Genomic DNA, 9,197 nt, shown 5'->3' with positions numbered 1-9,197 from the left:
CCCAGCCCCTTATTTCTGTGCCTCATCCCTTATTTCTGCACCCTGACCTCTTATCTCTGTGCCCCAACCCCTTTTCCCACTTTTCTGGAAGGTAAGAACCCCCGAATCCCTTCCCTCCATTTCTGTACTCTCTCTTTTCTCTAGGCTTGCTTCCTTCACTATGGGCAACCTTCCACTCTCCATTCCTCCTTCTACTCCCTTGGCCTGTGTTCTCAAAAACTTATAACCTCTTCAACTCACACCTGACCTAAAACCTAAATGCCTTATTTTCTTCTGCAATACTGCTTGACCCCAATACAAACTCGACAGTAGTTCCAAATAGCCAGAAAATGGCACTTTGAATTTTTCCATCCTGCAAGATCTAAATAATTCTTGTCGTAAAATAGGCAAACGGTCTGAGGTGTCTGACATCCAGGCATTCTTTTACACATCAGTCCCTTCCTAGTCTCTGTGCCCAGTGCAACTCGTCCCAAATCTTCCTTCTTTCCCTCCCGCCTGTCCCCTCAGTACCAACCCCAAGCATCACTGAGTCTTTCTAATCTTCATTTTCTACAGACCCATCTGACCTCTCCCTTCCTCCCCAGGCTGCTCCTCGCCAGGCCGAGCTAGGTCCCAATTCTTCCTCAGCCTCTGCTCCTCCACCCTATAATCTTTTTATCACTTCCCCTCCTCACACCTGGTCCGGCTTACAGTTTCATTCCGTGACTAGCCCTCCCCCTCCTGCCCAGCAATTTACTCTTAAAAAGGTGGCTGGAGCTAAAGGCATAGTCAAGGTTAATGCTCCTTTTTCTTTATCCCAAATCAGATAGCGTTTAGGCTCTTTTTCATCAAATATAAAAATCCAGCCCAGTTCATGACTTGTTTGGCAGCAACCCTGAGACACTTTACAGCCCTAGACCCTAAAAGGTCAAAAGGCCGTCTTATTCTCAATATACATTTTATTACCCAATCTGCTCCCGACATTAAATAAAACTCCAAAAATTAAATTCCAGCCCTCAAACCCCACAACAGGATTTAATGAACCTCGCCTTCAAGGTGTACAATAATAGAAAAAAGTTGCAATTCCTTGCCTCCACTGTGAGACAAACCCCAGCCACATCTCCAGCACACAGGAACTTCCAAATGCCTGAACTGCAGCAGCCAGGCCTTCCTCCAGAACCTCCTCCCACAGGAGCTGGCTACACGTGCCGGAAATCTGGCCACTGGGCCAAGGAATGCCCGCAGCCCGGGATTCCTCCTAAGCTGCGTCCCATCTGTGTGGAACCCCACTGAAAATCAGACTGTTCAACTCACCTGGCAGCCACTCCCAGAGCCCTGGAACTCTGGCCCAAGGCTCTCTGACTGACTCCTTCCCAGATCTTCTTGGCTTAGCGGCTGAAGACTGACACTGCCTGATCGCCTCGGAAGGCCCCAGACCATCACGGACGCCGAGCTTCAGGTAACTCTCACAGTGGAAGATAAGCCCGTCCCCTTCTTAATCAATACGGAGGCTACCCACTCCACATTATCTTCTTTTCAAGGGCCTGTTTCCCTTGCCTCCATAACTGTTGTGGGTATTGACGGTCAGGCTTCTAAACCTCTTAAAACTCCCCAACTCTGGTGCCAACTTAGACAATACTCTTTTAAGCACTCCTTTTTAGTTATCCCCACCTGCCCAGTTCCCTTATTAGGCTGAGACACTTTAACTAAATTACCTGCTTCCTTGACTATTCCCGGACTACAGCTATATCTCATTGCCACCCTTCTTCCCAATCCAAAGCCTCCTTTGTGTCCTCCTCTTGTATCCCCCCACCTTAACCCACAAGTATAAAATACATCTACTCCCTCCTTGGCAACCGATCATGCACCCCTTACCATCTCATTGAAACCTAATCACCCTTACCCCACTCAATGCCAATATCCCATCCCACAGCATGCTTTAAAAAGATTAAAGCCTGTTATCACTCACCTGCTACAGCATGGCCTTTTAAAGCCTATAAACTCTCCTTACAATTCCCCCATTTTACCCGTCCTAAAACCAGACAAGGCTTACAGGTTAGTTCAGAATCCGTGCCTTATCAACCAAATTGTTTTGCCAATCCACCCCGTGGTGCCCAATCCATACACTCTTTTGTCCTCAATACCTTCCTCCACAACTCACTATTGCGTGCTTGATCTTAAAGATGCTTTTTTCACTATTCCCCTGCACCCCTCGTCCCAGCATCTCTTTGCTTTCACTTAGACTGACCCTGACACCCATTAGGCTCAGCAAATTACCTGGGCTGTACTGCCGCAAGGCTTCATAGACAGCCCCCATTACTTCAGTCAAGCCCAAATTTCATCCTCATCTGTTACCTAACTTGGCATAATTCTCATAAAAACGTACGTGCTTTCCCTGCTGATTGTGTCCGATTAATCTCCCAAACCTCAATCCCTTACAAAAGAACAACTCCTTTCCTTCCTAGGCATGGTTAGTGCAGTCAGAATTCTTACACAAGAGCCAGGACCACACTGTGTAGCCTTCCTGTCCAAACAAGTTGACCTTACTGTTTTAGCCTAGCCCTCATGTCTGTGTGCAGTGGTTGCCACTGCTTTAATACTGTTAGAGGCCCTAAAAATCACAAACTATGCTCAACTCACTCTCTACATTTCTCATAACTTCCAAAATCTATTTTCTTCCTCATATCTGATGCATATACTTTCTGCTCCCTGGCTCCTTCAGCTGTACTTACTCTTTTTTTTTTTTTTTTTTTTTTTGCTTTATGGTTCAAGATATTTATTGGATTTCCATTGATCACACTTTATGGCAGGCAAAAAAGGGAGAGCAGGGGGAGCAGAAGGGTACAAATGAGCCCCTCCCAGTGAAATATTTTCTCCTTCCATACAACATTACTACTTACTTCTGCTTTCTTTTTTTTTATATATAAATATATATATTTTTATTGTACTTTAAGTTTTAGGGTACATGTGCACTTTGTGCAGGTTAGTTACATATGTATACATGTGCCATGCTGGTGCACTGCACCCACTAACTCGTCATCTAGTATTAGGTATATCTCCCAATGCTATCCCTCCCCCCTCCCCCCACCCCACAACAGTCCCCAGAGTGTGATATTCTCCTTCCTGTGTCCATGTGATCTCATTGTTCAGTTCCCACCTATGAGTGAGAATATGCGGTGTTCGGTTTTTTGTTCTTGAGATAGTTTACTGAGAATGATGATTTCCAGTTTCATCCATGTCCCTACAAAGGACATGAACTCTTCATTTTTTATGGCTGCATAGTATTCCATGGTGTATATGTGCCACATTTTCTTAATCCAGTCTATCATTGTTGGACATTTGGGTTGGTTCCAAGTCTTTGCTATTGTGAATAATGCCACAATAAACATACATGTGCATGTGTCTTTATAGCAGCATGATTTATAGTCCTTTGGGTATATACCCAGTAATGGGATGGCTGGGCCAAATGGTATTTCCAGTTCTAGATCCCTGAGGAATCGCCACACTGACTTCCACAATGGTTGAACTAGTTTACAGTCCCACCAATAGTGTAAAAGTGTTCCTATTTCTCCACATCCTCTCCAGCGCCTGTTGTTTCCCGACTTTTTAATGATTGCCATTCTAACTGGTGTGAGATGGTATCTCATTGTGGTTTTGATTTGCATTTCTCTGATGGCCAGTGATGATGAGCATTTTTTCATGTGTTTTTTGGCTGCATAAATGTCTTCTTTTGAGAAGTGTCTGTTCATGTCCTTCGCCCACTTTTTGATGGGGTTGTTTGTTTTTTTCTTGTAAATTTGTTTGAGTTCATTGTAGATTCTGGATATTAGCCCTTTGTCAGATGAGTAGGTTGTGAAAGTTTTCTCCCATTTTGTAGGTTGCTTGTTCACTCTGATGGTGGTTTCTTTTGCTGTACTTACTCTTTAAGTCCCACAATTACCATTGTTCCTGGCCTGGACTTCAATCCGGCCTCCCACATTATTCCTGATACCACACCTGACCCCCATGACTGTATCTCTCTGATCCACCTGACATTTACCCCATTTCCCCAAATGTCCTTCTTTCCTGTTCCTCACCGTGATCACGCTTGATTTATTGATGGTGGTTCCACCAGGCCTAATCGCCACACACCAGCAAAGGCAGGTTATGCTATAGTACAAGCCACTAGCCTGCCTCTTAGAACCTCTCATTTCCTTTCCATCATGGAAATCTATCCTCAAGGAAATAACTTCTCAGTGTTCCATCTGCTATTCTACTACTTCTCAGGGATTATTCAGGCCCACTCCCTTCCCTACACATCAAGCTCGAGGATTTGCCCCACCCAGGACTGGCAAATTAGCTTTACTCAACATGCCCTGAGTCAGATAACTAAAATACCTCTCAGTCTAGGTAGATACTTTCACTGGATAGGTAGAGGCCTTTCCTACAGGGTCTGAGAAGGCCACTGCAGTCATTTCTTCCGTTCTGTCAGACATAATTCCTCAGTTTAGCCTTCCCACCTCTATACAGTCTGATAACAGATGAGCCTTTATCAGTCAAATCGGCCAAGCAGTTTTTCAGGCTCTTAGTATTCAGTGAAACCTTTATATCCCTTATGGTCCTCCATCTTCAAGAAAAGTAGAACGGACTAAAGGTCTTTTAAAAACACACCTCACCAAGCTCAGCCACCAACTTAAAAAGGACTGGACAATACTTTTACCACTTTCCCTTCTCAGAATTCAGGCCTGTCCTTGGAATGCTACAGGGTACAGCCCATTTAAGCTCCTGTATAGACGCTCCTTTTTATTAGACCCCAGTCTCATTCCAGACACCAGACCAACTTAGACTGTGCCCCAAAAAAACTTGTCATCCCTACTATCTTCTGTCTAGTCATACTCTTATTCACCATTCTCAACTACTCATACATGCCCTGCTCTTGTTTACACTGCCGGTTTACACTGTTTTTCCAAGCCATCACAGCTGATATCTCCTGGTGCTATCCCCAAACTGCCACTCTTAACTCTTGAAGTAAATAAATAATCTTTGCTGGCAGGGCTGTGCTGAATCTCCTTAGGCACTCTCTAATCAGATATCCTGAGTTGTCCCAATTCTTAGACCTTTTATACCTGCTTTTCTCCTTCTGTTATTCCATTTAGTTTCTCAATTCATCCAAAACCGTATCCAGGCCATCACCAATCATTCTATATGACAAATATTTCTTCTAACATCCCCACAATATCACCCCTTACCACAAGACCTCCCTTCAGCTTAATGTCTCCCACTCTAGGTTCCCACACCACCCCTAATCCCGCTTGAAGCAGCCCTGAGAAACATCGCCCATTCTCTCTCCATACCACCCCCCAAAAATTTACGCCGCCCCAACACTTCAACACTATTTTGTTTTATTTTTCTTATTAATAGAAGAAGGCAGGAATGTCAGGCCTCTGAGCCCAAGCCAAGCCATCGCATCCCCTGTGACTTGCACATATATACCCAGGTGGCCTGAAGTAACTGAAGAATCACAAAAGAAGTGAATATGCCCTGCCCCACCTCAACTGATGACATTCCACCACAAAAGAAGGTAAATGGCCAGTCCTTGCCTTAACTGATGACATTACCTTGTGAAAGTCCTTTTCCTGGCTCATCCTGGCTCATCCTGGAAAAGCTCCCCCACTGAGCACCTTGCGACCCCCCACTTCTGCCCACCAGAGAACAAACCCCCTTTGACTGTAATTTTCTTTTACCTACCCAAATCCTATAAAACGACCCCTCCCTTATCTCCCTTTGCTGACTCTCTTTTCGGACTCAGCCCGCCTGCACCCAGGTGAAATAAACAGCCATGTTGCTCACACAAAGCCTGTTTGGTGGTCTCTTCACATGGACGTGCATGAAAATTTGGAATAATGAAGGGAGAAACATGAGGGAGGATATAGTGTTTTTGACTGGGTTGCTCCAGTTAACTACTACACGTTATCCACCCATGGGCTGCATCTATCTGATCACCTTTGCCAAATCAAATCCATTGTCTCTGAATTTCAAAAATTTCTCTTGTTCTTAACTAAAGTGCTCCCTGTGCACCATTTATTGCTTATAATTCAGTGAATATAATAATAATAATATTTTCAGCATTTGACAAAGTATTTCCACATATTATATTTCCTTCAGTTCTCACAATGATCCTACGAGGCAGATTTTAGTTTAGTCCTTTCACATGTGAAGAAACTAAGGCTTGAAAATGGTTAGATGCTTTGCTGAAAGTCACATGCAGATATATGGCAGAAATAGTACCTCAAACCAGGATCTTGACTTCTATTGTAGAGTTTATTCTATGACACAAGAACTATAGGTCCACGTTGATTTCCCATCTTCCCAGCCCTCTCACTGTCTGTTGTCATTGCAGTCTCCTCAGCAGCTGTGGTGGAAGGTATGGGCAATAACTATATGTTCTCTTGGAGAGAAAAGCAAAACTTTGGCCGTTTTAAATCTGTACCGTTTCTTCTTACTTAGACTATGTTCCAGGCTGACTTCTGCTCCTTTCTCTCACACTTAGAGACCTCTTCTTGCTGTTATTAAGGCTGCAGCTTTTATGCCTAGAATGTGAATCACTTGTCTCACATTCCAAAGCCCTACCAGGCCCTGGACCCAGGTATATGTGAGTCCTGTGTTTGTCTCTCACCTGAGAGGATTGTGGTACTTGAGGTATTGGGGATATTGGGGGATTCACATGATCCGTAAATCATTCCTTGTTTGCCCTATTGTTTGATCACTCTGTACTTCCTACCTTTGGCCATGGGGCCCTGGAGTTTCTTCCCTGGCTCTGCAATAGCCACTGCTAACATGGAGATAGGAGGATGGCTTCCTAGCTTGGAGGTCAGTGGATTTGAGCTGTGGTCTGATTCTGTCACTACAGAGAGCTATAGCCCTGGGAAATGTACTTTTTACAGACCTCAGTTTTCTAATAAATAAAATGAATATGTTGAACGTAGTGTATGCTAGGGACATGAATAATGATGAATAATGTTGTGTACTCTTAATGTAATAACCTGAAAAGAAGAACTGGAGGGCACATCTGCCAAGGTCTCTCATGATCTCAGTAAGGTGGCAGTGGTATAGAATTTTTCGGCTTTCACATTATTGTTATTACCGGAGCTTTTGTTTATCCAGGTCACCACAGCTCTGAACTTTGTGTCTATCCCTATACAACACCAACTTGAAGGAGCAGAAAATACAGGAGGTGGTAAAGCAGACAACCATTGAGATATCTGGTAGAGGAGCAAGTGAAGTGGACAGGAATATCCAAGGAAGAGCCTGATCAGTGTCGGAATTATCAGGGACCATATGTTGTTCTGTAAACTTTACAGTCAAATGAAGCTTGGAAGAGTGGAATGTCTCTAAATTAAGGGATTTTTTCAGATGTTAGAATTTTTGGCAATTTTAAATGAGGCTTAGTGGGATAAGACTGGAGAACTATATGAGGTCAGCATTGATTAAATCAAGCACCTGAATTCAAAACTTGGAGATATGAACTTAATGGGATAATTTTTATTCAACAACAAGCCCTGGGCATCTACTTAAATCTGTTTGTGTGAATTTCCCCAGGTCACACATATTGTAGAATATCTAATACTAGAAACTGGTTTCTGAACTTCCTGTCCAATGCATTTATTTGCCACTGGAAAAATCTCACCCAATGCATTTCCCACTAACTTGCCTCTTTTGTGTTTGAAGACCTTGCAGAAATATTGAGTAAACTGAAAATTATTTTTTACTCTTTTCTGAGAACTGTAGGGGAGAGTGATGTGGTGGTGATGGTGTCAGTGAGAGCATATGTCCTGAGCTCCCAACTGCTACATCACTGAATTTCACCAGCCTGCCTTTCCCTGCAATGTCACTTTGTTCTTCCATGTGAGATGATAACCATGGTTTTTTCCCAATAATTCTGTTCTCTTCCCACATACTTTCTTCCTGGCTGGCATCCCAGGATTGACTGCCACCCACATTTGGATCTCACTTCCCTTTTGCTTTATGTTTTTCCTGTCATTGACTGGGAATGGTGTCCTGCTTTTTCTCATCCGGACAGAATGCAGCCTTCACCAGCCCATGTTTCTTTTTCTTGCCATGCTCTCCTTTGTCGACTTGGTCCTCTCTCTCTCCACACTGCCTAAGATGCTGGCCATTTTCTGGTTTGGTGCTACAGCCATCAGCTCTCATTCCTGTCTTTCCCAGATGTTCTTCATCCATGCATTCTCTGCCATGGAGTCAGGGGTGCTAGTGGCCATGGCCCTGGACCACTCTGTGGCCATCTGGAACCCACTGCGTTATGCAACCATCCTTCCACCTGTTGTTGTTGCCAAGATTGGAGGCCTGGTGGTGTTGTGAGGGGTGGGATTGACCATCTCCTTTCCAAGCTTGGCTCATAGGCTGCCCTACCGTGGCACACACATGATTGCCTATACCTTCTGTGAGCATATGGCAGTGGTGAAGCTTGCCTGTGGGGCCACCACTGTGGACAACCTCTATGCCTTTGTGGTGGCAATCTTTCTTGGTGGGGGGGATGTGGCCTTTATTGCCTATTCTTATAGGCAGATTGTGAGGACTGTAATGCATTTTCCTTCACCTGAGGAACGTGCTAAATCAGGCAGCACATGTACAGCTCATGTCTGTGTCATCCTCTTCTTCTATGGACCGGGCTTTCTTTCTGTGGTCATGCAGCGCTTTGGAGCACCCAGAGCTTCTGCTGCCAAGGTCATCCTTGCCAACCTCTACTTGCTCTTTCCCCCAGCACTGGATCCCATTGTCTGTGGCATGAAGACCAAGCAGATCTAGGAGCGGCTGTTGACGATTCTAAGCCCCAAGCAGATTGAGACTACCTGAGTATAGTTATCACCAGCTGGACTTCAGGGTCCAGCGTGGCCCTCCCTCACTGGGTGGAAGCCCCATAGCCCAGGTCATTTATCTTGTGCAGAGAGTAAAAAGAAAGCAGGGAAAGTTATCCTAGGTGTTTGGAAGTTAGGAAATCTCTTCTGAGGTCTATGGTATTTATACATTGGGATGGAAAACTATTAGAAGGGCTGGGGTATCTTAATTGATCAATAAGCAGGAAATCTTTTTGATATTTTTTCTTCTGAAAGCTTATGTTTTATTTGTGTTGATAAGATAAATGCATCAGGTAATATGATGAATCTGAATTCAAGTGTTTTAGGAGATCAGAAAGAGATGAGCTGGACATATGAAAAAAA

General features: G+C 44.2%; 1 pseudogene; it reads left to right on the top strand.

Annotated features, from left to right (window-relative positions):
- The first annotated feature begins 7,884 nt into the window (after positions 1-7,884).
- On the top strand, positions 7,885-8,832 carry LOC101126352 (olfactory receptor 52N4-like; annotated as a pseudogene).
- The last annotated feature ends 365 nt before the right edge of the window (positions 8,833-9,197 follow it).

The sequence above is a fragment of the Gorilla gorilla genome, chromosome 9 (genome assembly GCF_029281585.2).
Source record: "Gorilla gorilla gorilla isolate KB3781 chromosome 9, NHGRI_mGorGor1-v2.1_pri, whole genome shotgun sequence".
Taxonomy (NCBI): Eukaryota; Metazoa; Chordata; class Mammalia; order Primates; family Hominidae; genus Gorilla; species Gorilla gorilla.
The sequence above is the reverse complement of the archived record's forward strand: the minus strand, read 5'-3'. Positions and strand labels throughout refer to the sequence as shown.